Source organism: Felis catus, chromosome F1, assembly GCF_018350175.1.
Source record: "Felis catus isolate Fca126 chromosome F1, F.catus_Fca126_mat1.0, whole genome shotgun sequence".
NCBI lineage: Eukaryota > Metazoa > Chordata > Mammalia > Carnivora > Felidae > Felis > Felis catus.
In genome coordinates this window covers 20,813,428-20,841,357 of record NC_058384.1, presented here as the reverse complement: position 1 = coordinate 20,841,357, position 27,930 = coordinate 20,813,428, and the positions used below count along the sequence as shown (strand labels likewise).

The window sequence follows — 27,930 nt, the reverse complement described above, 5'->3', positions numbered from 1 at the left end:
GGCCATATTTATCTACCTTCTCAAATGCAGCTCAAGTACCGTGTGGCTTCTAAGAAAACATTAACAAATTGTATTACTGTCATACATACAGATGTTAGGAAAGATAAATCACTTAAAATGGCTCACCTCAACGTTGATCAAATCCTCAGATCATGTAAATCATAAGATTATGAGGGGATATCTGAATCTCACTCACTCCCCCCATCTCTCCCCACCGCTAATTTTTCCACACTTCTTTAACTTCAACATCCACGTACACAGATCCATCCAATACCCTGGGCCGCCAGCTCCTTGACTTCCTCCCGTCTCCAACAAGCTGTTCTCATGTTCCAGTCATACCTTCCCCTTGACCTCACTGTTAACCAACAACTGTACCATGTCCATAATTCTGATTTCCAGCAGGTGAACTACTGATGTTCCCTCCAATGCCATTCTTCTCACGGCCTTACCTATCTCAGTTAATGGTTAATGGTCTTCCCCATTTTAGTCTTTGCCCAGATTTTAAACAAAGCCGAGGAGCCATCCTCAATTCTTTACTTTCCCTTACCCAATCCAGCAGCACGTCCATTTTAGGCTGCCCTCAAAATAAATGCCCAACTCCGATGTCTTCTCACCACATCCTCCACCTCTACCAGAGTCGAAGTCACTGTCTCATCTCACTGTAGCCTCCTAACTGGTCTTTCTCCATTTTCTCCTTTCTGGTCTACTTTTTTTTTTTAACATAGTACCCAGATTAATCCTTTTAAGGTTAAGTCAGAGCAAGTCACTCCCCTGATCAAAACTCTTCAAACACTGAATTTTGTTCCAACTCCTCACCATTGTCTAATAACTCTTCCATGATCTGCCACTCACTCCCTGCCCCTCCCCTGCACCCTCAACTTCCCACAACCCTTTCACTTGCTCTGCTCTAGTGACTATGGCCTTCTGCTGTTCCCGGAATAAGCCACAGCATTCCTACTCACAGGCCTTTGCTATTTCCTTTGCCTGGACTATCTCCCTCAAATACAAGGCTTTCTCCTTCACTTCATTTAAGTTATCTGCTCAAACATCCCCTCCCTGGGGTCTCCCCTGTCTACCTTAACTAAACGCTCTTGCACCGTATTACTCTCTTATCCCTTACCTTCCTTTACTTTCCTTCAGAGCACTTACTACCCAACACATTATAGTGTTTATTGTCTATCAACCCACAAGACGACAATCCCCATGAAAAGAATTTTGTCTTGTTCACTATTTTATCCAAGTATCTAGAACCATGCCTGGCACATACACTGCACTTAATACACATTTTTTAAGCGAATAAAGTGTTACCAAGTATTTTCACATGTGTTAAGGAAATGAAATAACTGGTGCACCTGGCTGGATCAGTCAGTAGAGCACGTGACTCTTAATGTCAGGGTCGTGAGTTTAAGCCCCACACTGGGCATGGAGCCTACTTAAAAAAACAAAAAAAAGTGCTGAATAAATACTACTTAAATAAAGAGGAAATGAAGGAACTGAAACAAACGTCCACTTCCTATGTCCTGAAGTGATCATTAAACAAACAGCAAGAAAGCTGAAATGGTGTTCACTTTTATCTCTAACTTTACCTATTAACACCAAAAGATAAATATAAAAGTTAATGAGGGCATTTACCTAGCTTGGGATTTAAATTATATATTTATATATAAACATACATAAAAATGGGGCACCTGGGTGGCTCAGTCGGTTAAGCATCCGACTTCGGCTCGGGTCATGATCTCACAGTTTGTGGGTTCGAGCCCCACATCGGGCTCTGTGCTGACAGCTCAGAGCCTGGAGCCTGCTTTGGATTCTGTGTCCCTCTCTCTTTCCGCCCCACCCCTGCTTGTGCTCTGTCTCTCTCTTTCAAAAACGAATAAACATTTAAAAAAAATTTTTTTTAATTAAATAAATAAATAAAAATAAACATACATAAAAATGATCTGTTCTAGAGCTCAGGATTCTTCATCAGCAACTGCTATTCAGGACCCAATTCTACACTCAGGTTGTCTAAGAAACAATTTGCTGACAAATGCCATGCCCTTTGCTCCACTGGAAAATCTCTTAAACTTGAGATTATCCTCCTGAAGTGATTCAAATAATTAGAAAAATATTATTAATAATGGTTAGTAAGTTTCCTTTAGTGGGTAGTTACTACCTGCTATGCTCTCTGATAAGACTTTTTGTACATTACCTCCTTTAATCCTAACAATAACCCTAGGAAATAGGTAATCCTGGCGGCATCCTCAACCAGAAAAGGGCAGTGACTGCCGGAAGCATAACTATAGATGACAGTAAAGAAAAAAAAAAACTTGTAAAAGTTTTTAAGGAATCAACATTAAAAATGAGAGCAAGAACAGGTCTTTCAGTGTAGGATCAAACGGGTTAGGTTTCTAATAAGTCCCATAAATCATCACTGTGTCAAAGCAGACCTTCAAGTTCATGCTCTAATGACCCTGGTGCACCTTAAAAAGGCTATGTTAGTTTAAACACAGAAGGCAAGAAGAAAGCTTTTTAATTTGCATTGAAAAAAATGTGTTAAAAAAGATAGAAAAAGGAAAAAAATGTGTTTCTGACACTTGAAAGTATACACCAACTATGTGAAAATTCATGTAGATAGATTAAGTATCTCTTTCTACAGTGATGGTAGATAAATGTGTTGTAATAATACAGAGGTCTACCCCATTACCCTATGTACACACACACACACACACACACACACACACACACACGAGAAGGTATAACAAACCATTTAGGGAAGTCAAACAAATCCTCACAGAGGAAATGATATTAAAGCCAGAGTTGAAAGAAAAAACAGAAGTTCCAATGTATCAAAACAGGATGGGAAGAAGAGAGCATTCTACGATAAGCATGGACAAGTAGAGACCTTGGTGACAGATTCACTATTTCAAGTATTTTATTGAGGTCTACCGCGGTACCAAGCCCTGGGATACAAAGATGACTCTAACAGCCTGTGCCCTCAAGGACTAAAAATCTAGAGATTTTTAAATTATAACATAACACCCAGTGATATTATAGAACAGTAGTAGCTGAGATGCACAGAGTATTAAGGAAATACAGGCCTGGCGACCAACAGGACTTAGGGGCCATCAGGAAAGGTCTCCTGAAAAAAGTAAAATCTAGGTTAAATCTTAAAGGAAGAGAAGGAATAATGCTGGAGCATGAAAGGACAAGAACAAAAGGTCAAGGGCCCTTAGGGCTGATTAGAAAGAGTTTCCAACTTACAAAAACAAGGAGCCGCAGGGGTTTTTAAACAACAGGGTGGGGAGGCTGGCAGGCTCAGCGAGCGAAGCATGTCACTCTTGACCTGGGGATTGTGAGTTCAAGCCCCTGGTTGCATGCAGAGATTACTTTTTAAAAAATATTTAAAATATATACATAATAAAGAAACAGGAAGGTGACTTCATATTTGTCTTTCAGTAAGAGAATTCAGACACCAATGTAGAAGATGAGAGACTGGCAGAGAGAACAATTAGTACACACACACACACACACACACACACAAAAAGATAAAGGCCTGAAATAAGGCTCAGACGGCAGGTGATGATTAAATGAACAAATGATTTCAAGAAATTAGAGATAAGGGAGATAAATCTACAAACATTAAGCTGAGGCATTGATGATATCCAGGTGGCTACATCCAGAAGGCATCCAGAAATGTAGATCCAGAGTTTTGTAATTCGGCTAAGGTTATGGGTGTACCATTGAGATACATGACTACAGAAGAGAAAGGAGAGGGTAAGTTCAGCATGATGTGCCTGTGGGTCAGCCCAGTGACAATGAAAAGCAGGCAGGTGAACATACAAGTCGAGACTGGAGACAGAGATCTGGATTCATCGGTGGCAGCAGCTATGGCCAAAGCACAGGAAGGAAATCACCCAGGGAGAGACCATAAATCAAGGTACCTAGGAGGAGACACCTAGCAGGCTCAGTCAGAAGAGCGTGCAACTCTTGATCTCCAGGTCGTGGGTTCAAGCTCCACGCTGGGTGCAGAAATTCTTTAATAAAAAAAAAAAATAGTAATAAACTTAAAAAAAAAAAAGAAATTACCCAGGAAACATCAAAGCTAACATTTACCTAACACTTACTATGGTTCCTTTAATCCTCACAACAATCTATGCAGTAGATACTATTATCCCATTTTACAGGTGATTAAGCCATTTTCCCGGTGATTAAGCCATTTTCCCAATATTATAAGGTACCTAAAGAACAGTGAAAAGGCCTAGGAGAGATTAGAGAACCAGAAGCAAGTAATATTAGAAACCCAGTTAGAAGATTCAAGAAGTAATCTGATCAATATCATGGAAAATTCAAGTAAGACCCAAAAAAAAAACAAAAAAAAAAAAAAAAGAAGAAGGAAATAAAAAAAGGAGGGTTGGACACAGGAAATTTCACAATTTGGGGACATTAATAGCTACAATTTACTTGTATGGTTCATTTCAAGGACAAAGAAATCTATTGGGTTGGGCTGCAAAATGAGTTGAGGAAGTAAAGGCAGTGATCACAAGACTAGTCTCTCAAGAGGTCTAGCCATAAAGGAACCAGGAACTAATGTTTACTAAGCCAGTAACATTTAGTGCTGGGTAGCAGGGCAGGTGGGATGAACCTCATCTCATCTCACTGAGCACTTGCATTTTAAAAGATACAAAAGATTCAGAAACCCTATGAAACTTGTTCAAAGTCACACCACCAGTAAGTGTCAACGGAAACATTTACACTAAGGTGACAAAGAGCTGACCAGATAGCTATTTCAAAATACCACACAGAGACTAGACACTATTTCTTAAGAATCCAATCTGTGCATTGATTTCATAATGTTCAGTGTCATCATATCTAATTTGCCTTAAGAAAGGAAAACAGAAAAAAATTGATTTAAGAAACAAACGAACCATGTTGGAAAGAATGTCAACTTTAGCCTGCCTGCAGTGTTCCTATTATAAAGCTTTCAGGGGCACCTGGGTGGCTCAGTGGGTTAAGCGTCTGACTCTTGATTTCTCCTCAGGTCATGATCTCATGGTTCCTGAGGTCGAACCCCCGCATCCAGCTCTGCACTGACAGTACAGAGCCTGCTTGGGATTCTCTCTCCCTCTCTGTCTGTCCCTCCCATGCTCACTCTTTGTCCCTCTTAAAATAAATAAATAAACATTATTTTTTTTAATAAATAAGGCTTTCAAAAGAACCTATAAATCTATAAAACAAATAGAACGTGACCAACTTTGCTATGTCACTCTCACATTCAGTGGAGGAAAAGAGAACAATTGCAGATAAATTTACAATTCAAAACTTAAAGTTCCTCCCCCTTCCCTCCAAGCAAAGGTTTACCCAAGTACAACCTTACAACACTTCTATAGCAAAGAACTACGTCATTAAGCCAGTTGGCTACACTAAGGAACCCACATAAATTCTCATTCACACTTGTATGGTCGATATAATCATTTATCCTATGTTGATAAATTTCAGAGGAAAAAAAAGTTGTTAACTGGCCTTTATTAAAAAAACTTTTCCTATTTCCTTCCCTAAGGAAACAAGCACTTTTATGTAGTTAATATTTCCCATTGAAAACTTCCTTCCTCTGTTCTCCAGCTCATTTGTTCTTTCATTGTGCCACAGGTGCTAGACCAGACTCTGATAATTCAGACATAAACAAGATACACTAGCCCAGGCTTCATGAAATGTACATGCTAGCAGAGGAAACAAAGTATCTTAAGTAACAAACATATTACAATTGATGATTAACTGCTAAGGAAAACAGAGTAGTATGACAGCTTAATAGAGATAGGTTTTCTGAAATGACACTTGAGAAATGTGTTGGATTTGGGGAAAGGAGAGAATGGCACATTAGAGGTGAAGAAAACCCCTATAAGACTAGAAGACAGTAAAGAGAAAGAGGCTTTCTTGGAACAAAAATAAAACTCATGTGGCTGGAGCCTAGAGAACCAGGAGGGAAGTGGCCAAAAAGAAATGGAGATGGATGGAAAGAATGGCAGCAGTATTTTGGTCTTTATCTTAAGAGAATGTGAAAGGTTTGAGAGTTCCAATCACGTGATGCACTGGGACAGGTGCATTTTTAAAGAATTACTCTTGAATACATCAGAGCTCCTAACAAATGCCACTCTTCAAGCCTAGACAACACACAAATTTCCCTAACAAGTCATTCATGGATATTACACACATAAGGGGGTGGGGGTGGATTCAAGCTGAATTCTATGTCAAAGGGAGGTTCTCTGAAAAAATAGTTTAAACGATGGCAGCGACCTAGAAAGTGACCAATGAACTTAATCTATACATAAATATGAAAAATAGCATTTATACTTGTTTCTCGGTTACAAATGACTTCTAAATATAACCGAATGACTGTTAACATTTCAGTGACAGAAAATTACACCTTAATATTTGAAAATAAAATAGGAGCTTGATGAAAGGCTTTGGTGCCCAGATTTCGAATCTTGAAGTGCCCGCCTTCTACTTTTATCCTAAATCAATGAAAAGCTAACTTCCTGGGCTCATTTTTGGTTTCGCTTCTTACAGAATAAAATGTCTTCTAATTCATAACTTTCTTTACTACCAGCTCGAGGGATGCCACGGGATCCGGGAGGCACGCAACAAACCTCCGAGGTTCAAAGGGCTGCCAGCCACGCGGGCGCCCACCGTAACTTTCGCGCCCTCCCCACCCTCCCAAACTCGCCAGGACTCGCGGAGGCTCCCCCCTCCCTCGGCTCCGGGCCGCCTTCTCCGTCCTCTGGCCCAGGGCAAGGCCAGGCCCGTCCGGCCGAGGTGCAGCCGCCACCTCTTTCCCCTTCCTCTCAGGCTGACGCGGGTGGACCCGGGCGGGAAGTGGGGAGGGGATGGGGAAGCATCTGCATTACCTGGGGCCGGAGCCCGACAGCGGGCGAGAACGCCAAAGCCGGGAAGCCCTCGCAGCGAGGCTGGCGGGAAGGTGGGCTACGGGCAGCTCTCCCGGGGTCCAAGACCGGCAGCGCAATCAGCCCCGCCGCAAGCGAAGATAAAGCTCCCCACTCCCCGGCCCCTCCGCCCCCAGCCTAGCGGCCCGCTACGCAGCGTCACGCGCACGGCCCGCGCCGGCTCGGGAGCTCATTGGCGGCACGGGCCGCCGTCAGGCTCCTCCCACCGCCCACGGCCGCCCCGCCCCTTCCCGGGCCCCCGGGCGCCCACCTGGCCCGGGCTCATCCGAAAGCAGCTAAGCGCGAGCCGCTCGTGTACCCGCTACGGCAGCTTGCTTTGCGTTTTGCTCCAGCGAACCGAGATAACTTCCTACAACTCCGAAACGGCACCCGGCGTGGTAGCTCGGGACCGGGGAGTCTAGTTGCCGCCTCCAGAGACTCGCAGAAGCCGCCTCTAGAACTGTGGATCTTTGCAGTTTGAGTCGACCCTCTCTCTAGGAGCAAATTAGAAGCACGAGCCAGAAGCGTTTATCATGGGATACTTTAATGCTTTGTAAACTATACTAGATAAGGAGACAGTGAGATATGTGAAATGATGGGACAATTAAGAAATTTAAAAGGGAACTTCAGGGGCACCTGGATGGCTTAATTAAGCGTCAGACTTCGGATCAGGTCATGATCTCACGGTTGGTGGGTTTGTGACAGAGGCACCTGGGTGGCTTAGTCAGTTAAGCGTCAGACCAGATCAGGTTATGATCTCACGGTTGGTGGGTGCGTGGGTTCGAGCTCCGTGTTGGGCTCTGTGCTAACAGCTCAGAGCCTGGAACCTGCTTTGGATTCTGTGTCTCCCTCTCTCTACCCCTTCCCTGCTCACAGTGTCTCTCTCGGAAACAAACATTAAAAAAAATTTTTTAAAGGGAACTGCTTAATCAGAAGAAAGCTAATGGTGCAGAGAGATTTAGGACGTAGATTAGATGCAAAGGTTAATCAGACTGTTTTGCAAAGGCAAAGGAATTTAGAGTAAAGGTAGGTGACAAGGGAATACTGAGAGCATTAGACACCAGGGCCACGCTCAGAGCCTGCAAACCAATAGGAGCCAACCCAGCCTGCCTAATGACTTTGACCCACTCCAAACAAGTTGAGAGGGCCACCCATGACCCTGTCAAGCTACTCTGATCAAATGGATAGGGCTTCCTGGAAGTGACAACTCTGTGAACGTTTAAACCAAGAGGACTTGTACAAGTCGCCCTTGCCACCAATGCAGGGCTTGTGCTAACTGTGAGATCATGACCTGACCCGAAGTCTGACACTTAACAAACTGAGCCACCAGGCACCCCAATAAATGATAATCTTAATGATAATTATTTCTAATAATTAATGGTTTTGTTCAAATAATAGCAAGATAAATGTTACAGAATAAATACATAATGGTATATGAATTACGTGTGTTTTAATTTTACTCTTATCCACACATCATTAGATCACCAGTCAAAAATCTAGACAGATGGAATGTTTAAATTGTCATTTTTTACTGTTTATTTATTATTGAGAGAGAGAGAGTGAGAGAGAGAGAGAGTGTGTGTGTGTGTGTGTGTGTGAGAGAGAGAGAGAGAGAGAGAGAGCAGGGGAAGGGCAGAGAGACAGACAGAGAGAGACAGAGACAGAATTTGAAGCAAGCTCCACGCTCTGAGCCGTCAGTGCAGAGACTGACACAAGGCTCAAACTCACAAACTGCAAGATCATGACCTGAGCCGAAGTGGGACGCTTACCTGACTGAGCCACCCAGGCGCCCCTTAAATTTTCATTTTTGACCTTTCACTTCATTATAAAAACAATAGCATTGCTGGTGTTTTCCCATTTGATTCTTATAAATGTTTATTTATTGAAGTAGGAGGATATGTTTTATTTGATAGTCTGTGTAAATTTGATTCATAACTTTCATTTAAAGATTTCATTTTTAAGTAATCTCTACACCCATCATGAGGCTCTAACTCCCAACCTTGAGATCAAGAATCACATATTTCACAGACTAAGCCAGTCAGGTGCCCCTGATTTATAACTTTTAAAGGATTAAACTTAAGGCATGTGAGCTTTAATTTGTTCTTTGGTCCTCAACCCCACAAATGTTACCAGTGATCCTATACAGCATATGTCTTCTGCCTTGTTTACAGTATATAGATAACTGTAAACCACCTTCTCCAACTTCCCACATATACCGCACACACGCACAAATACACACATAAAATTCTGTATTGCTTCGGAAGAACAGAGATGGTTTTACTGATTCTTGATTCCCCTATATAGTATCCATCACAGTGATTGTAGGCACCAATCAATAGGTTTGGAATTTAACTGAATCACATGTATAGGAAGTAGGAGGTAGACTTCAAGAGGTTTTCTTTAGATATGGTAGATTTAAGAAATCCAAAAGCAGGGATAGTTATGAAGAGTCAAGTCTTTTGTCCTCAGGACATGTAAAGCATAAGCAATAGAGAACAAGTTTACTCAGTCTGCATCACTAATATGCATCCTTTGGCACAGTGAATAACTTCTATAGGTGAAAGTTTCACTGACTCGGAGTTGGGCTGGCCAGTGAGTGGTAATGAGACTTATGCCTTCTTGGTATGTTACTTAGAAAGAGGGGCAGGAAAACGTTAAACCTCATGCTCAGGGATAAAATCAACTCTCTAAAACTATATAAGATCCTCTATGTAATATTCTAACTGTCCAGCTTTTATTTTCACTGGGAATCTAACTTTATAGAAATTATCAGTCAAAATTCAAGTAATAGCTGTGGTGATTTTAGCCACCCACTAGGAATTTGACTCAGATGTCCTAATAGGTTCTTGGGGCTGAATTGATTTTAAATAATAAAAATAATATGAAACAACAACAAATTTCACTGATCAGCTATCAGCCCATGCTGTTACAGGATCAATATGAAACAATGGACGCAGGTCTTTAAATTTCATGTCAGAAGGCAGACTTGCACAAACAGAGGATTATCTCCCTTCTGCGGGAGCAGAGAATGTAAATTAACATTGTGCTGGGTCTGGGCAAGAACAAATTGGCTTGTCATCTCCTCCATCTTACCAAGTCAATTTTTGGACTTGAAAGGTTTATATTGGAGATAATGGCAGGAGCAAAAGCATAGAATTCTGAAAACACACTATGCGTTGAAATAATGAATCATCAAATAATGAGTAATCAAGATTCAGGGCTTCTCAAACTTTTCTGCCAAAAAATCTCTTGACAGAGAAAGAATAAACTTGTATGCCCCACTCACCAAGAAATCTAGGCGTTTGTCCCCATATCCTCACCCAATGTCTTTGATGTCTCATGTGTCATCTTTAAAATTAATGAGAATTTTGCATTGCATACCAGTCTATCATACCAGTGGTTTCCTATAAAATAATGTTTTAAAGATCTGTTGTCAGAGGAGAAAACAGGTTTCCTTTCTATCCTTGGCCAATAGACTTTCTTGGAAAAATAGGTTCCTACTGGTTTTACTCTGCCTTACACAATGACAAAGGCTTTTATGTAAATGCATATCTTTCTAATTTTGTGAGAATTATCATAATTACAAAAGTACCTATTCAATATAGGCATATGTTTTAAAGATTAATAATAAACTAAACACTAAGTAACTATCACTCAACGTAAGACATCCCAGAATCTTAAAGCTTCCAATATGCCCCTTCCAATATGCCTCTTTCTGCTTATTCTCCACTCCTGAAGCCACTATCTTGACTTTTATATTAGTCATTTCTTTGTTTTTCTCTGTAATTTGCTGGTTTACCACAAATATAGATATTCCTAAGCCATATAACAAAGTAGCACAAACAGCTCTGTTTATTTGTGACTTTAATATAATATCAATAACATATGTATTCTAGAATTTGCTTTTTCAGTTCTACATTGTTTTTGTGATTAGTCCATGTCAATGGTGTGGCTAAAGTTCATTCATTTTCTTTTTTTATGTATCTATTCCAGTGTTATTTTCAGTTTTATGTAATTACAAAGTGATGTGTGTCCAGATGCTCCGGGGAAAGAATTTCCCTAGGGTAAATATCCAGAGGCGAAATTGTGAGTCACAAGGTATACACATCTTCTATCTTAGTAAATAGTGCCTAGGGCAGATAGTATTTTCTTTTTTTTTTTTTTTTTTTTAATTTTTTTTCAACGTTTATTTATTTTTGGGACAGAGAGAGACAGAGCATGAATGGGGGAGGGGCAGAGAGAGAGGGAGACACAGAATCGGAAACAGGCTCCAGGCTCTGAGCCATCAGCCCAGAGCCTGACGCGGGGCTCGAACTCACGGACCGCGAGATCGTGACCTGGCTGAAGTCGGACGCTTAACCGACTGCGCCACCCAGGCGCCCCAACAGATAGTATTTTCTAAAGGTGGCCACAAAAATATCTTCCGTCTGGGGCTCAGTTGGTGGAGTGTGCAACTCTTGATGTCAGGGTTGTGAGTTTGAGCTCCACGTTGGGTGTAGAGATTACTTAAAAAGAAAATCTTTAGGAATCTGGGGTCTCAGTGGGTTGAGTGTCTGACTTCAGCTCAGGTCACGATCTCACAGTTGTTGAACTGGAGCCCCGCATCAGACTCACTGCTGACAGTGTGGAGCCTGCTTGGGATTCTTGCCTGCTTGGGATTCTCCCTCAGGCTCGCTCACTCTCTCTCTCTGCCCCTCCCCTGCTCACGCTCACTCCCTTTCTCTCTCAAAAATAAATAAACATTAAAAAAAATATTTTTAGGGGCACCTGGGTGGCTCAGTCGGTTAAGTGTCCGACTTCAGCTCAGGTCATGATCTCATGGTTCATGGTTCATGGTTCGAACCCCACATCAGGCTCTGTGCTGACAGCTCAGAGCCTGGGGCCTGCTTCGGATTCTGTGTCTCCCTCTCTCTCTGCCCCTGCCCCGCTCTCACTCCATCTCTCTCTCCCAAAAACAAATAAACATTAAATTTTTAAAAATTTTAATAAAATAAAAATTTTTTAAAAATCTTCCATGCTTTTTTTATAGTGTGACCTTGACACACTTCCCATTAAGAAGTGGAGCCCATGTTCCCTTCCTGTGATAGTGGGTAAGCTTTTGTAGCTGTTTCAACCAATAGAATATGGCAGAAGTAACAAGTCTAGTTCATAAAAGGCCACACATCTTCTACATTGTTAACTCAGATACTTGCTCTTCATTTTTTTTTTTAACGTTTATTTATTTTTGAGACAGAGAGAGACAGAGCATGAACGGGGGAGGGTCACAGAGAGAGGGAGACACAGAATCTGAAACAGGCTCCAGGCTCTGAGCTGTGAGCACAGAGCCTGACACGGAGCTTGAACCCACGGACTGTGAGATCATGACCTGAGCCGAAGTCAGACGCTTAACCGACCAAGCCACCCAGGCGCCCCTCAGATACTTGCTCTTAAAAGACTTTAGCTTCTTGGGGTGCCTAAGTGGCTCAGTCAGTTAAGCTTCCAACTATTGGTTTCAGCTCAGGTCATGATCTCACATTTGGCGGGTTAAAGCCCTGCATCAGGCTGTGCGTGACAATGCATAGCCTGTTTAGGATTCTGTCTCGCCCTCTCTCTCTGCCCTTCTCTGTCCAAATAAATAAAATTTAAAAAATAATAAAGAAGCTAAATTCTTTTTTTGTTTGTTTGTTTATTTTGAGAGAGACAGAGACGGGGAGCAGGGGAGGGGCAGAAAGAGACGGAGAGAGACAGAATCCCAAGCAGGTTCCGCACTGTCAGCACAGAGCCTGATGTGGGGCTTAAACGCAAGAAATCGTGAGATAATGACCTGAACCAAAATTGAGAGTCAAGAGTCAGACGCTTAACTAAGCCACCCAGGCACCTTGTAGCTTCTTTACAAGCACTGTAGCCACCCTGAGGCCAGAGGCCACTATGCTCTGAGCTCAACCTAGCTACCCAGGAGTAGAGATCACAAGGAGGGGCCCTGTGACACCATGAAGAGAGATCCTAGCCAGCTCCCAGGGGCCCCACCCCCCAGATGTCCCACTGTAACTAAAAGAATGATTCCAGAGCTGTCCAGCCAAGACTTCCAATTTGCTGACCCATAGAACCTTTGGAATGTTATTGTCAGTCCCTAACTTTGGGGTGGTTCCTATGCAGCGACAGAATACCAGAAAAACAACAAATTATCTTCCAAAGTGGTTGTACCAATTTACGCTAGTAGTCAATGAGAGCACCTGTTCTGTGTCTTCACTACCCTTTAGTTTTTGCATGTCTGATACATGGGATATGAAATATGACTAGGGTTTAGTTTAAATTTCTCTGATTACTAGTGAATTTGAGCGTTTTCATATACTTAGTGGCCATCTGTGTTTTTTCTATCATAATATCAAGGCTTTTGCTTATATTTCTGTTAGATTTTCTTTGTAAGAGTTAAAAATATTATGAGTACTAGAAACAAACAAGACTAAGGCAATCTACTGAATGGTAGATATTTGCAAATTATATATCCACTAAAAGATTAGTATCCAAAATACACAAAGAATTTCTACAACTCAACACCCAAAAAATAAATTATCTAATTAAAATGGGCAGAAGACATGAACAGACATCTCTCCAAAGAAGATATGTAGATGGCCAACAGGCACATGAAAAGATGCTCAACGTCACTCATCATCAGGGAAATGCAAATCGAAACCACAATGAGGTATCACCTCAAACCTGTCAGAATGACCCAGATCAAAAATATAAGCAACAACAAATGTTGATGAGGATGTGGAGAAAAAGGAACTCTTGTGCACTGTTGGTAGTAATGCAAACTGGTGCAATCTCTATAGAAGACAGTATGAAGATTCCTCAAAAAGCTAGAAATAGAACTACCCTAAGATCCAATAATTGCATTACTGGGTATTTACACCCAAATACAAAACACTAATTCAAAGGGATACAGGCCCCTTATGTTTATTGCAGCAATATTTACAATAACCAAATATGGAAGCAGCCCAAGTATCCATCAACTGATGAAAGGATAAAGAAGATGTTGTGTGTGTGTGTGTGTGCGTATACATATGTATATACATACATACATACATACATACACACACACTGGAATATTATTCAGCCATGAAAAAGGAATGAAATCTTGTCATTTGCAATGACACGGGTGGAGCTAGAGACTATAATGCTAAGGGAAATAACTCAGAGATTTCACTTATATGTGGAATTTAAGAAACAAAACATTCAAACAAAGGAAAAAAGAGAGAGAAAGAGAGAGATTGACAAACCCAGGAATAGACTCATAACTAGAGAGAACAAATTGATGCTTGCCAGAGAGGAAGTAGGTAGGGTGATGGGTGAAATAGGTGATGGGAATTAAAGAGGACACTTACCATGGTGTTCATTGAGTAAAGTATAGAATTGCTGAATCACTAAATTATATACCTGAAACTAATATAACACTGTGTGCTAACTATATTAGAATTAAAATAAAAAAACTTAATAAAAAATATTATGACTACTAATACTTTGTCAGTTATATACATTACAAATATCACTTCTGGTTGTTTCTTGCCTTTTGTGCTCTTCTTATAGTGTATTTTGATGAACAGAAGCAAGTAATATTTTCCTTAATGGTTTGAGTATTTTGTCTTAAATTCTTCCATCATGACATCACAGAGAACTTCTGTAATTTATTTGAGGAGTTTTACAAGTTTTGTTTTTCACATTTAAGTGTTAAATCCTCCATTCGGAATTTATTTTTGTTTGTTCAATATGAGGCATACATTTTATTTTTTTATTTTAAGTAAACTCTATGCCACCCATGGGGCTCAAACTCACAACCCCAAGATCAAGAGTCACATGCTCTACTGACTGAACCAGCCAGGTGTCCCAACATGAGGTAAATTTTTAAAAATAAGTCCCATTGAGCATCTTTTCTCAACCAAAAGCCCTGTTGTACATCAAGTTGCCATAAAATGATCTGTTTCTGTGCTTACTTCTTTTTTTTTTTAATATACTCTTTTTTTTTCTAGGTCATCTCCACACCCAATGTGGGGCTGGAACTCATGACCCCAAGATGAAGACTCACATGCTCCACCGCCTGAACCTGCCAGGAGTCCCTGTTTCTGGACTCTCTTGGCAGTTCCATCAAGTTTATTTGTTAATCCTTTTGTCAATACCACACTATTTCAACTATTACAACTGAATAATAAGATTTTTCTTAATCTAGTAGGGCATGACTCTATTGCCTGATTTTTCTTATTTGTTTTTTGTTTTTTTATGTTCACTGATTTTCAGAGAGACAGACAGAGCATGAGCAGGGGAGGGGCAGAGAGAGGGAGACACAGAATTCAAAGCAGGCTCCAAGCTCTGAGCTATCAGCACAGAGCCTGATGTGGGGTTCGAACCCATCAACTGTGAGATCATGACCTGAGCCGAAGTCGGACGTTTAACCGAAGGAGCCACCCAGGTGCCCCTGATTTTTCTTGTTCATGATAGGCTATATCTCCCTATTTATTTAGTTTTTCTTAATGTCTTTCAATAAACTTCTATAAATTTCTCTACCAAGATCTTGTACATTTTTGTCATATTTATTCCTGAATGTTTTACACTTTTTTGTTGCTACAATAAGGCTATCATTTTAAAATAAATGTTCTTATTTGTTGCTGGTATCATCTTATATCTGAGATCTTAATAATTGCTCTTATTAAGTTATCCATGGATTCTTTTCCAGTTTTTCACGTAGAAAATCATATTATCTCCAAAGAATTTCAGTCATAGCTTCCTTTCAAATTGTTACATATTTTATTTTTTATTTCTTGCCTTAACTTATTACACTGGCTAGAGCCTATAATACATTGGAGAGAAGAATGGGCATAGTGGGCATTGCTGCCTTGTTCCTGGATTTAAAGGGAACACTTTTTTTTTTAAGTTTTTTAATTTATTTTGAGAGACAGAGCCCAAGGAGGCGAGAGGCAGAGAGAATCCCAAGAGGGCTCCAACTGTCAACTCAGAGCCCAACAGGGGCTCAAACCCATAAACCATGAGATCATGACTTGAGCTGAAATCAAGGGTCAGATGCTTAACCACCTGAGCTACCCAGGTTCCCCTAAAGGGAACACTTTTATAATGACATTTCTTTTACTTCTTTGAAAGACAGAGAGAGTGTGCATCATGTACAAAGGAGGGGCAAAAGAGAGGGGGAGAATTCCAAGCAGGCTCTACCCTGTCAGGGCAGAGCCCTATGAGGGACTTGATCTTACAACTGTGAGATCATGACCTGAGCCAAAATCAAGAGTCAGACGTTTAACTGACTAAGCCACCCAGGCTTCATTAAAGGAAACACTTTTAATGTTTCACCATTAAACATGATGTTGAGGGTATTCTGAAAGTAACCTTTATCATATTTTGAACTCCTTTTGTATTATTAAATTACTAAGAGCATATTTTTATGTACATTATATGGTTATTATTTTGTGGTATTTAGCCTCCAAAATGGCTCCAAATCATTCTTGCCTCCTACTTTTCACACCCTTAGGTAGTTTTTCCTGTATTGCACCAGGGATGACCCACGTAATCAATAGAACATGACAGAAGTGATAATATGCCACTAGGTTGCGTTATTAAAAACATTATGACATAAATTTAGACATAAAGGTCAATGGAATAAAATTGAGAGTCCATAAAAAAACGCTTGGAGAAGGGTGCCAATCATTTAAATGAGAAAGGAGTACTCTCTTTTCTTTTTTTAAAAAATTTATCATTAAACATTCTTTTTTAAATTTATTTTATTTCATTATTATTTTTTAACTTGTTTTATTTTTTATTTTTTTAAATTTACATTCAAATTAGTTAGCAGATAGTGAAACAATGATTTCAGGAGTAAGTTCCTTAGTGCCCCTTACCCATTTAGTCCATCCCCCCTCCCACACCCCCTCCCGTAACCCTCAGTTTGTTCTCCATATTTATGAGTCTCTTCTGTTTTGTCCCCTTCCCTGTTTTTATATTATTTTTGTTTCCCTTCCCTTATGTTCATCTGTTTTGTCTCTTAAAGTCCTCATATGAGTGAAGTCATATGATTTTTGTCTTTCTCTGACTAATTTCACTTAGCATAATATCCTCCAGTTCCATTGATATAGTTGCAAATGGCAAGATTTCATTCTTTTTGATTGCTGAGTAATACTCCATTGTATATACATACACATCTTTATCCATTCATCCATCGATGGACATTTGGGCTCTTTCCATACTTTGGCTATTGTCGATAGTGCTGCTATAAACATTGGGGTGCATATGTCCCTTCAGAACAGCACACCTATATCCCTTGGGTCAATACCTAGTAGTGCAATTGCTGGGTCATAGGGTAGTTCTATTTTTAGTTTTTTGAAGAATCTCCATACTGTTTTCCAGAGTGGCTGCACCAGCTTGCTTTCCCATATTATTGTTTTTTTTTTTATTAAGCAATCTCTACACCCCACACAGGGCTCAAACTCATGACTCTGAGATCAAGAGCTGGATGCTCTACCAACTGAGCCAGACAGGCACTCAAAGGAATGATGTTTTTCAACAAATGATGCTGAGACAACTGGACATCCACATGCAGAAGAATGAACTTGAACATCTACCTCACATCACATACAAAAATTCAATATAGATTAACTCAGTATAGACCAAAACCTAAACATAAGAGCTGAAACTATAAAACTCTTAGAAATAAACACAGGCCTAAATCTCTGTGAACTTCAGGGCTCCTGGCTGGCTCATTTAGAAGAGCATGTAACTCCAGGCACCTGGGTGGCTCAGTCGGTTAAGCGTCCGACTTTGGCTCAGGTCATGATCTCACAGTTCTTGAGTTCAAGCCCTGTATCAGGCTCTGTGCTGGCAGCTCAGAGCCTGCAGCCTGCTTCAGATTCTGTGTCTCCCTCTTTCTCTGTCCCTCCCCACCTCACGCTCTGTCTATCTGTGTGTGTGTGTGTGTGTCTCTCTCTCTCTCTCAAAAATAAATAAACATTAAAAAAAAATTTTTTTTTAAAGAAGAGCACATGACTCTTGATCTTGAGAGTCGGGAGCTCAAGCCCCATGTCGAGTGCAGAGATTACTTAAATAAACAAAAGTTAAAAAAGTAAATCTCTGTGACTTTACATCCAGCAATGGTTTCTTAGGGAGCCAAAGCACAAGCAGCAATAGAAAAAAGTAGATAAATTGTGCTTTTTCAGAAAGTAATAGTATTTAGAATATATGAAGAACCTTCAATGCAACAATAAAAAGAAAAATAACCCAATAAAAATGGGCTAAGGATTTGAATAGACATTTCCCCGAAGCCAAATAAATAGCAGGTAACACATGAAAAGATGCTCAACATCATTAGTCATTATGGAAATGCAAATCAAAACCACCAAGGAATACTATTTCACACCGACTAGGATGTCTACAATAGAAAAGACAAATAATAAATATTGGCAAAGATGTAGAGAAATTGACGTCCTCCTACCTTATTGGTAGCAATGTAAAATGGAGTAGCCCCTTTGGAAAAGAGCTTGGAAGTTCCTCAAAAACTTAAAGTTACCATACATACGCTCATATTCTTGGGGAAGGTTCCCAGACCGAGGTTTAAAGTGCATCCTTCCTGAGCGTATTTCAATTTGTTCTGCCCAGGGTTGCTCCCAGGTGGAGCCGGAAGAGTTCAAGACCACTTTATTTTCTTTCCTTTTTTTTCAAGACCACCTCAAACTCCATGATTAGCTAGAGCTTTTTGTTTATTTTGTTTTTTGAATCGTTTGGAAATTCACCAGAGTCATTTTCCTCCGACAAAGCTTGGGTTGAGTCAGACAAAAGTCACTGGCAAATCCTGTGGAGTAAGTATTTCTTTTCCTAGTTTATATGCTGAAGAAAAGTACCTTTTGGGGGATTTCCAGAGTTACGTAGGAGTTTCTGTCCAGTGTTCCACTATAACAGGACAAGTCTTTATTTTCTCCCCTGCTCACTACACCTTTTAGAACTCAAGCACTAGGCCACCCATGTAGACAGACGCCTCCAGTTGCTCTCTGTATTTAAGAGCCTCTTGTGGTTTGCCTCCCTCTCTGTTTTTTTTTTTTTATTGTGTTTTCCCTTCCCTTCCCTTATGTTCATCTGTTGTGTTTCTCAAATTTCACATATGAGTGAAATCATATATTTCTCTTTCTCCGACTGACTTATTTCACTTAGCATAATATATGCTAGTTCTATCCATGTTGCTGCAAATGGCAACATTTCATTCTTTTTGATTGCTGAGTAATCTTCCATTGTGTATATACACCACATCTTCTTTATCCATTCACCAGTCAATGGACATTTGGGTTCTTTCCATACTTTGGCTATTATTGATAGCACTGCTATAAACTTTGTGGTGCATGTGTGCCTTAGAAGAAGCATTTTTGTATCCTTTGGTTAAATACCTAATAATACGATTGCTGAGTTGTAGGGTAGTTCTATTTTTAATTTTTTGAGGAACCTCCATACTGTTTTCCAGAGCGGCGGCACCAGTTTGCATTCCCGCCAACAGTGCAAATGTGTTCCTTGCCAACATCTGCATGCATCCTCACCAATATCTGTTGTTTCCTGAGGTATTAATTTTAGCCATTCTGACAGGTGTGAGGTAGTATCTCATGGTAGTTTTGATTTGTATTTCTCAGATGATGAGGGATGTTGAGCATCTTTTAATGTGTCTCTTAGCCATCTAGATACCTTCTTTCGAAAAGTGTTCGTATCTTTTGGCCAATTCTTCACTGGATTATTCATTCTCTAGATATGACACATTCTCGATACATTTAGGATATTAACCCTTTATCCCATATATCACTTGCAAATATCTTCTCCCATTCCATCAGTTGCTTTTTACTTCTGTTGATGTTTCCTTTGTTGTGCAAAAGCTTTTTATCTTGATGAGGTCCCAATAGTTCATTTTTGCTTCTGTTTCCCTTGCCTCCAGAGATATGCTTGGTAAGAAGTTGCTGCAGCCAAGGTCAATGCTGCCTGTTTTTTCCTGTAGGATTTTGATGGTTTCCTGTCTCCCATTTAGGTCTTTCATCCATTTTGAATTTATGATTATGTATGGTGTAAGAAAGTGGTCCAGGTTCATTCTTGTGCATGTTGCTATCCAGTTTTAGCAACACCATTTGCTAAAAGGGACTTTTTTCCATCGGATATTCTTTCCTCCTTTGTCGAAGATTAGTTGGTCATACATCTGTGGGTCCATTTCTGGGTTCTCTATTCTGTTCCATTGATCTATGTGTCTGTTTTTGTGCCAATACCATACTGTCTTGATGATTACAGCTTTGTAATGCAGGTTAAAGTCTGGGATTATGATGCCTCCGGCTTTGATTTTCTTGTTGAACATTACGTTGGCTATTCGGAGTCTTTTCTGGTTCCATACAACTTTTAGAATTCTTTGTTCCAGCTCTGTGAAGAATGCTGGTGTTATTTTGTTAGGCATTGCATTGAATGTGTAGATTACTTTAGTAGTATACACATTTTAACAATATTTGTTCTTCTAATCCATGAGAATGGAATGTTTTTCTCTTTCTTTGTGTCTTCAATTACTTGCATAAGCTTTCTATATTTTTAAGTGTACAGATCTTTTACCTCTTTGGTTACGTTTATTCCAAGATATCTTATGGGTTTTGGTACAATTATAAATGGAATCAATTCCTTGATTTCTCTTTCTGCTGCCTCATTATTGGTGTATAGAAATGCCATAGATTTCTGTACATTGATTTTATATCCTGTGACTTTGCTGAATTCATGTATCAGTTCTAGAACTTTTTTGGTGGAGTCTTTCAGGTTTCCCACATAGAGTATCATGTTGTCTGTGAAGAGTGAAAATTTTACTTCTTCCATGCCAATTTGTATGCCTTTTCTCTCTCTCTCGTGTGCCTTTTATCTCTTTTTGTTGTCTGATTGCTTAGGCTAGGACTTCCAGTACTCTATTGAACAACAGCGGTGAGAGTGGACATCTCTGTCGTTTCCTGACCTTAGGGGGAAAGCTCCCAGTTTTTCCTTACTGAGGATGATATTAGCTATGGGTCTTTTGTATATGGCCTTTGTGATGTTGAGGTAGGTTCCTTCTATCCCCACTTTCATGAGGATTTTTATCAAGAAACGATGCTGTATTTTGTCAAATGCTTTTTCTTCATCTATGTAGAGGATCATATGGCTCTTATCCTCTCTTCTTTCAATGTGGTGTATCACATTGATTGATTTGTGAATATTGAACCAGTGCTGCAGCCCAGGAATACATCACACTTGATCATGGTGAATAATTCTTTTTTTTAAGGTTGTTTATTTATTTCGAGAGAGAGAGAGAGAGCATGAGTAGGGAGGGGAAGAAAGAGAGGGAGAGAGAGAGAACTCACGAACTGTGAGATCATTATCTGAACTGAAAGCAAGAGTCGGACGCTTAACCAACTGAGCCGCCTAGGTGACCTGTGAATAATTCTTTTAATATACTGTTGAATTCAATTTGCTAGTATCTTGTTGAGAATTTTTGCATCCAATTTCATCAGGGACATTGGCCTGTAATTCTTCTTTTTAGTGGAGTCTCTGGTTTTGAAATCACGGTAATACTGGCTTCATAGAATGCGTCTGGCTTCATAGAATGAAATCACGGTAATACTGGCTTCATAATACTGGCTTCCATTTCAATTTTTTGGGACAGTTTGAGAAGAATAGGTATTAACTCTTCTTTAAATGTCTGGAAGAATTCCCCTGGGAAGCCATCTGGCCAAGGACTCTTGTTTGTTGGGAGATTTTTGATAAGTAATTCAATTTCGTTGCTGGTTATGGGCCTGCTCAAATTTTCTATTTCTTCCTGTTTCAGTTTTGGTAGTGTGTGAGTTTCTAGGAATTTGTCCATTTCCTCCAGATTGCCCAGTGTGTTGGCATATAATTTTTCATAGTATTCTCTTATAATTGCTTGTACTTCCGTGCTGTTGGTTGTGAGTTTTCCTCTTTCATTCATGATTTTATCTATTTGGGTCCTTTGCCTTTTCTTTTTGATAAGTCTGGCCTGGGGTTTATCAATTTTGTTAATTCTTTCAAAGAACCAGCATTTAGTTTCATGATCTGTTCTTTTTGTTTGTTTCTACAGAATTTATTTCTGCTCTAATCTTTATTGTGTCCCTTCTTCTGCTGGCTTTAGTCTTTATTTGCTGCCTGCTTTTCCAGCTCCTTTAGGTGTAAGAATAGATTGTGTATTTGTGACCTTTCTTACCTCTTGAGAAAGGCCTGAATTGCCATTTTCCTCTTAGGACTGCCTTTGCTGCATCTGAAAGGGTTTGGACTGTCGTGTTTTCACTTTCATTTGCTTCCATGTATTTTTTTTATTTCTTCTGTAATTTTCTGGTTAACCCATTCAATCTTAAGTAGGATGTTCTTTCACCTCCAGGTATTTGAGGGCTTTCCAAAATTTTTCTTGTGACCATTGCACTGTGGTCTGAAAATATGCATGGCATGATCTCAGTCTTTTTGTACCTGTTGAGGGCTGATTTGTGACCCAGTATGTGATCTATTCTGGAGAATGTTCCATGTGCACTTGAGAAGAATGTGTATTCTGCTGCTTTGGGATGAAATGTTCTGAATATTATCTGTTAAGTCCAACTGGTCCAGTGGGTCATGCAGAGCCACTGTTTCCTTGTTGATATTCTGCTTATATGATTGGTCATTGCTATAAGTGGAGTATTAAAGTCCCCTACTATTATGATATTATTACCAATGAGTTTATGTTTGTTTTTAATTGATTTATATATTTGGGTGTTTCCACATTGGGGACATAAATATTTATAATTGTTAGACATTCTTGATGGGTATACCCCTTAATTATGATATAATGCCCTTCTTCATCTTTTGTTACGCTCTGTGTTTTAAAATCTAATTCGTCTGGGGTGCCTGGGTGGCTCAGTCAGTCAAACATCCGGCTCTTGATTTCGGTTCAGATCATGATCTTGGTGTTGTTAGTGGGTTTGAGCCCTGCATCGGGCTCTCGCTGATGGTGAAGAGCCTGCCTGGGATCCTCTCTCTTTCTCGCTCTCTGTCTCTACCCCTGCTAACTCATGTTGTCCCTCTCTTTCTCTCTCAAAAATAAACTTTAAAACATAAATATTTTAAAAAGATAAAATCTAGTTTGTTGGATATAAGTACAGATATTCTAGCTTTCTTTGGACCTCCATTAGCATGATAGATAATTCCCACCCCTTCACTTTCAATCTGCAGGTGTCTTTAGGTCTAAAACGAGTCTTTTGTAGGTAGCATATAGATGGATCTTGGTCTTTTTATGCATCCAAATACCCTATGTCTCTTGACTGGAGCATTTAGTCCATTTACATTCAGAGTGGTTATTGAAAAATATGAATTTAGTGCCATTGTGTAGACTTGGTGTTTCTGGTGATGTTCTTTGGTCCTTTGTAGTCTTAGTTGCTTTGGTCTTGTTTGTTTGTTTATTTCCTCTGCTCAGAGAGTCCTCCTTAAAATTTCTTGCTGGGCTGGTTTAGAGGTCATGAACTCCTGCAGTTTTTGTTTGTCCAGGTAATGCTTTATCTCTCCTTCTATTCTGAATGGCAGTCTTGCTGGATGAAGGATTCTTGGCTGCAGATTTTTCCCATTCAGCACATTGAATATTTCCTGCCACTCTCTTCTGACCTGCCAAGTTTCAGTGGCTAGGTCTGCTACTAACCTTAGGTGTCTAGCCTTGTAGGTTAATGACCTTTTGTCCCTAGCTGCTTTCAGAATTCTCTTTATCTTTGCATTTTGCCAGTTTCACTATATGTCATGGTATTGACCTGTTTTTGATGATTTTGATGGGAGTTCTCTGTGCCTCTTGGACTTGGATGCCTGTTTCCTTCCCCATATTAGGGAAGTTCTCCACTATAATTTGTTCAAGTAAACCTTCTGCCCTTTTTTTCTGCTCTTCTCCTTCTCGGACTTCTATGATATGGATATTATTTTGTTTTATGGAATTACTAAGCCTCCCCTCATGAGTCTCCCCTCATGATCTAATATTTTCCTTTCCTTCTTCTTTTCACCTTCATTATTTTCCATAGTTTTATCTTCCATATCCCTTATTATCTCTTACCCTTCTCCAATCCTCATTGTGACTGTATCCATTCAGTTTTGCATTTCAGTTGTAGCATTTTTTATTTCAGCCTGATTAAGTTTTAGGTCTTTGATCTCTGCAGCAAGCATTTCTTCTAGGCTTTTTTTCAAGCCCGGCTAGCAGCCTTATGACTGTTGTTTTAAATTCCTATTCAGATACATTGCTTACATCTGTTTTTTTTTTTATAATTTTTTTTAACGTTTATTTATTTTTGAGACAGAGAGAGACAGAGCATGAATGGGGGAGGGGCAGAGAGAGAGGGAGACACAGAATCAGAAGCAGGCTCCAGGCTCTGAGCCGTCAGCCCAGAGCCCGCCGCAGGGCTGGAACTCACGGACCGCGAGATCGTGACCTGAGCTGAAGTCGGACGCTCAACCGACTGAGCCATCCAGGCGCTCCTGCTTACATCTGTTTTGAGCAAGTCCCTGGTTGTGATTTCTTCTTGACTTTTCCTTTGGGAAAAATTCCTCTGTCTTGTCATTTTGGTTCAGTTTCTATCTTTTGCGTGTTTTGAAAGCTTGTTGTGTTTCTTGTACCTGAGAGTAACGCTATGTTAAAAAGAGGTCGTACACTGTCCGGGGCCTGGCACTCGAGGAAGTGTTTCTGGCATATGCTGTGTGCACTCTGCTGTTGCCTTTTAGCTACTCTTTCCCACTGGTCAGGCCTCTGCAGAGCTCCTCCTTGCCTGCAGTGAGGGAGTGTTCGGACCGTTAACTAGGCGTGCTTTGATTTGTGGCTGAAGTTAGCCTCACAGCTGCCGTGCGGTCTCCCTCAAACTGTGGAGATCCTCCTGTCATTCTGCAGATTGACTTTTGGGTGTTCCAAGTGACCTGACCTCAATACAGCTGTGTAGGGGACAAGGGAATCCCAGGGTCCCCCTACGTCTCTGCCATCTTCATTCCTCCCCTCTGAGAGTCCGAGAATCTTAAGCAGGCTCCACACTCGGTACAGGGCCCAACACAGACTTGATCCCACAACCCCGGGATCATGACCTGAGCCAAAATCAAGGGTTGGATGCTCAACTGACCGAGCCACCCAGGTGGCCCAGCCATACATTTGAAAGCTATACGTACACAGACACACACACACACACACACACGCACCCATGCACTTATGCACATATGTCTCTATGTGTGTATGCGTGTGTGTGTTTTAGCATTTTTAGATATTCTATACCTAGAGGATTTGTCTAGACGCTTAATCCGCCATAACACCCAATATGAAAAATCTGACAAAACCTATTTGTCCACAAGTTCACACTCCCCCTTCCACCCCCATTCTTAAAAAAAAAAAGAAAAGAAAGAAAGAAAGAAAAGAAAAGAAAAGAGAAGAAAAACACTTTAAATAAACACTAATCTCTGGGAAAATGTACCATATTCATTCTGTGATTTCATTTACCCCTGGACATTCTTGTATCAATCATGGATGAAAGAACACAGAGGAGTGAAAGATAAGATTTAAAAGTTAAGCTGCGGGGCGCCTGGGTGGCGCAGTCAGTTAAGCGTCCGACTTCAGCCAGGTCACGATCTCGCGGTACGTGAGTTCGAGCCCCGCGTCCGGCTCTGGGCTGATGGCTCAGAGCCTGGAGCCTGTTTCCGATTCTGTGTCTCCCTCTCTCTCTGCCCCTCCCCCGTTCATGCTCTGTCTCTCTCTGTCCCAAAAATAAATAAACGTTGAAAAAAAAATTTAAAAAAAAATAAATAAAACTGGGATTGCTTTAAAAAAAAAAGTTAAGCTGCAGTCACATTTAAAGCAGTCTTAAATGCAGACGTAAGAATATTTGCCCTTCTAAATTGTCACTTTTGTGATTCCATAGATTGAAATTCACTGCCAGCTGTGCTTCGAAGTGGCAATAGTTGTTGATATTGTTATTGTTGTTGTTGTTGTTTCAAATAGTTTCTTTCACTCAAAATGTTAAGTGGTTCCTGTGCATCTGACACTAGTTTCATGCTGTGAGTAGAGTGAAAGAAATGATAAAAGACAAGTTTTGCCCTTAGGTAATTCATAAGGAGCTCTGGGAAACATTTCTTGTACACAAAAAATTAACTATGAAAAGCAAAACATGGCAGGTGCCACATAAATGGTGAGAGTTGAGCAAGCTAAAGAAGTTCAAAGCAGGGAACCGAACGGCTAGCGTGGAGTGGGGGCAGGGTGACCAACGGTCCTGCTTTGCTGGAAGCTGGGGGGGCTTCCTGGGATGCCGAACCCTCAGAGAGAAAACAGGATGGTGCTGGGCGAACAGGACAGTTGGTCACCTTAACAAAGGCAATGTCGTAGGATGAGTCAGAGAAGGCCGTGTAGAGAACGAGAGACGAAAGTGGAAAAGGACCCTGTAAAGTTAGTTGGGTTGGATTGGCTACCCTCATAAATTAACACCCGTAGCACAAATAGAGCTAACCCTCTTCTCCACTGTAGACAATAGGAGTTCCAGCAATCGTGTAGTGACTGTTTTCTTGTGAATACTTTGTTTTGATTGTCACAGGGATCAAAACCTTTCAGTCAGCCATTGGCTTCCACTTTGCTACTCCAACTTGAGTATCCTACGTGGTTTCCTGATTTCTGGTTGCTGTACCTCCCTCCGAAGCTGTATGAAATGAGAGCTTTTTGTAATGCCTACTCCTCTCCAAATGTATTCAGTCGCGGTGGAAAATTATTTGTGGCGATAATGTCCCTGGGTCAACAATCTGAAGGAAGGCTGCTTAGAAGCATAAAATGGATCTCCTTTGGAACACCGATTCTCATAAGCAACAGGTGGCCGGCTTTAAACTACAGAGGGGAGAAGGTATTCACCTATGTGGAGTCCTGTAAACCGGTGTTTCTCAAACTGCGCTGTGCATCTGAACAAGTCCCCTTCTCTTGTTAAAAATGCAGGTTCTGACTAGTAGGGCTGAGAGGGCCCGCTGAATCTGAAATGTCACCAACTGTCCTTTTCTGAAGCGAGCTGCAGATTTGTTTATAACTTAATATTGACCCTTTCAATCCTACAGTTTTCCTCAATGTATCTGCTGCATTGGGAACTTTAAGAAGAGACATCGGTTTTTGTAAGCATGACAGAAGTTTTACAATGAGGGACCCTATCAAAGGATGAACACAAAGCCTGGGGCATGAGAAAGTTAGGAAAAGGAGGTGAGGTAGGCGTTGGGCAGCTGCGGGGTATTGAGAAAGCAGGGACAGCTGGGATCAGACCAAAGGCAACATTAGGAGTAGGAGGAGGTGAAGAAAGAGGCGAGAGGCTACCCTGAACAAACCCCATGGTTTTAAAAGCCCCACCCGCCTCAGGCCAGTCTGAGGAAACTTGATCCTAATACAGTCCATAAATCTAATCCTTACTCTTCATAGAAAGATAACGTGTATAGGTCAGTACGATTCGTGGTCACTTCTTAATTTGTGAACGCGGTGACATGCAAGGAGTCGTTTCGGTAAATGCCCACGCCGGCTGAGACTGTCGGAAAGGTCTTTAATCAATATCAAAGATTCTGGGGTAGAATTTAGAGCAAAAGGTATGACGTGTGACTGACAACCCAGGATAATAGTGCTTAAATGAGTCAGAGATCACTCAGACCTTTTATTCTAGGAGGAAACTGAAAACTAGCAGGTTTAATTAGATTGCTCAATTTCATTCAGGTTGCTAATGAAAGAGCCTGGTTTTGAATACCAGGATTTTTGTTTCTCAATCAAGCGCTTTCTATAATACTATGTAAGAGTTGAAAACTCAGGCGAACATTTCCCTAACGGCTTCACATTAAAAAAGAAAAAAAAATTTTTAATGGTTATTTATTTTTGAGAGAGAAAGACAGAGCACAAGCAGGGGAGGGGCAGAGAGAGAGGGAGACACAGAATCGGAAGCAGGCTCCAGGCTCTTAGCTGTCAGCACAGAGCACGACATGGGGCTCAGACTCACAAACCACGAGA

At 40.6% G+C, this 27,930-nt stretch overlaps 1 protein-coding gene across 3 annotated transcripts in view; it reads right to left on the bottom strand.

Annotated features, from left to right (window-relative positions):
- SOAT1 (sterol O-acyltransferase 1) overlaps nt 1-7,062 on the bottom strand; it is an 82,889-nt gene extending 75,827 nt beyond the window's left edge. For 2 of the 3 annotated variants that reach the window (XM_011291017.4, XM_045048478.1), the window contains exon 1: nt 6,885-7,061. The gene's annotated coding sequence lies outside the window, so the exon portion shown is untranslated. Of the gene's footprint in view, nt 1-3,923; nt 4,017-6,884 lie in introns of all 3 variants that reach the window. The other variant, XM_011291018.4, reaches the window with a different exon arrangement.
- Between the last annotated feature and the right edge of the window lie 20,868 nt (nt 7,063-27,930).